General features: G+C 38.3%; 1 protein-coding gene across 1 annotated transcript in view; it reads right to left on the bottom strand.

Moving 5' to 3' along the window:
* Nucleotides 1-345: 345 nt before the first annotated feature.
* Nucleotides 346-2502, bottom strand: part of LOC143136343 (protein shisa-like-1a) — a 72208-nt gene continuing 70051 nt past the window's right edge. The window contains exon 5 of the mRNA XM_076297017.1: nt 346-2502. This exon is cut by the window's right edge and continues 376 nt beyond it. The gene's annotated coding sequence lies outside the window, so the exon portion shown is untranslated.

Here is a 2502-nt window from a genome sequence, read left to right as displayed (position 1 = left end):
TCAGCATTCATAAAGACCCACCTGAGAGAGCTGTATGGCCATCAAACATTCATCATATCAACCAGACTTACAGAGAGGAGGAGAAGAAAAAGACAAGAGGAGGAGGATGATGACATAAAGACAATCCTGTACACTTTTGGAACACACTGCAAAAGATAGATCTTTATTTATCCCTGTGTGTTACAGTAGAAAGAGAGAGAGAGAAAAAAAACAAACGAGTGCAATGACATCTCCACCTGGACGGAACATTATACACAGCCATTAGAATACACACAAAAAAACAAAATAAGGGATCGAGTGATCAAGTTGGACACCCCACCCACCCTCCAAACCCCACCCCTCACTCCTTTGTTTAAGTTCCTTGCACTACTAAACAAAGCACAAGAATACTGTTGATTCACTGTAAGGCAACTGTTACCACCACTAACTCATAACTTTAAGAACAAGAGTGATTGTGTGTATATTTGTGTGTGTGTGTGTGTGTGTGTGTGTGTGTGTGTGTGTGTGTCTGTTGGTGCTTTCCTTTCAAGCATAAGAGGAAACGTTTTGGGCCACAATCTATATTAAGTGTCCTAAAATACAATGCACTTTTTACATTGGTACATAAGTACATGTAAGGTAGGTATAGAGGGTTAATACCATGTAATAAAAGCTGAAGTGCTTTTTATTACTTTAGTAGGTACACTGTAGTAAGGACAGTTAGCATAAATGGTGTCCAGATTTTGTACTACCTAGCACTTCAAACTTGTCAACAAAAGCACTTAACTAATGCAAAGTCCCTGAACTGTGATACTGAATGCCCAGTGAGAATACTTCCTCATTTAACCACTCTGTCTCTTTAATTACTGATCATTACTGATCCATTATGCCATCCAATAAAACAAATGAAGGGAATTAAGATTTAACTTTCAATTTTTCAACAGATGTTATATTGGGATTTATATGTTCTGCTTTTTAAATATATGTTTATTGCTGGATCTGTCTTCCACATAAAAAGTAAATTTCCCCAGTGTAAAATCAAGTAAAGCCGTATCTTATCTTAAATGGCAAATGCCCATGAGGGTTCTTAAACCTGTTAAGACTAACTCATTACCTGGACACTTTTAATCAGATTACGGAATAACGGCTTAATCGGAATAAAAGTTCTCACATAAACACCTAATTTTGAATAAAAATGGCTGATCCGATCAGAATTTTAATCGGAATGAAAGAGGTGGTACTGTATATTCACCATTGCAGATGGCATGGATTTTTCAATTGGAATAGTTCATTTGGAATGACAAAAAACTGTCCATGTAAATGTGGCTGCTGTTTCATCGTGTTTTATGATGGGGTGGGGGGGTTAAACAAAATTCCTTCTCACAAGCCATCAACAGCACAGATGAGCTGACTGAGCATAGAGAAACACAACACAAGTATGTGCGTTATTGCGCATTATTGGCTTTGCTAATAGCCTACGAAACTGGCTACCTCGTTGTTTTACCTGCTAGACCCACAACAAATTCAGTTCTGCAGTGAAGAAGAAGAGGGACTTCAAAAACAGAGGTACAACAACTGACGTGTTTCTACACTCTACTGTTTTCTTCCCTATCTAACAAAGGTGCACTAAGGAACTCTGCGTTCTCTAACTAATACCTTCAAGAAAACAAGAACAGCGGTCCCTCTAAAATCAAGTTAGCCTGAAATGGCAAAAACATTCATTCCATGATCCCTGTGCTAGTTCTCATAAACTATTAAATATGGCAGAAATAGATAATGTTCTAACTGCACCTCGTCATAAGTTACTACATGATAATTATATTGCTTTATCAGGTAATTCTGTTTGGCTATAGGTCATGATCTTATCTCTTCATCTCAGTAGTTCAATTTAATATTATAATGTTGCAAGTGTGCAGTATTTTTTTTAGTCCAGGTCTAGGTTCTTTAAAGCCGGGTGATAAAATTGCAGTGTTCTAAGGGAGCATCAAATCAAAGGTTCTTGGCTGCTGAAAGGAACCATTTTGCTTTGAATAAAATGCTTGATGTGGAAAAGATTCCTCTGAGGTTTATACTTGTATTATACGCTCACCAAGGATCTGCTTTTAATCTTTGATAAGGGCAAAAAAAAAAAAAGAAACCTACCGTTTCTTATCTTAACCAGCCAATATCAGTGACCCATCCAAAGAATGTGCCCTTGTTGTAGTCCACATGGAAAAGATCCATTTCAACCCTTATAACAGTTATAAATAATCCTACTGCTAAGACTTTACAGAGCTAAAACCTGGCTTTCAGCGCAGTGCAAATGAGAAGAACATACCAAAGAGATATTAATAAGCTGAAGCCTCTCTCGCTCAGCCACGGGTGGGTTACCTCAGTCCGTTTGCCTGCTACACACACACACACACACACACACACACACACACACACACACACACACACACACACACACACACACACACACACACACACACAGCAGGGGGGTTAGATAATGTGCTCCTCGGGTGTATTTTTATTCTGAGTATC

The sequence above is a fragment of the Alosa pseudoharengus genome, unplaced genomic scaffold, assembly GCF_046254945.1.
Source record: "Alosa pseudoharengus isolate Yale_2024_CS ecotype anadromous, Long Island Sound unplaced genomic scaffold, YU_APseudo_1.1 YU_APseudo_1.1_scf_20, whole genome shotgun sequence".
NCBI lineage: Eukaryota > Metazoa > Chordata > Actinopteri > Clupeiformes > Clupeidae > Alosa > Alosa pseudoharengus.
Note: the sequence above shows the minus strand (reverse complement) of the source record. Positions and strands in the feature narration are given on the sequence as shown.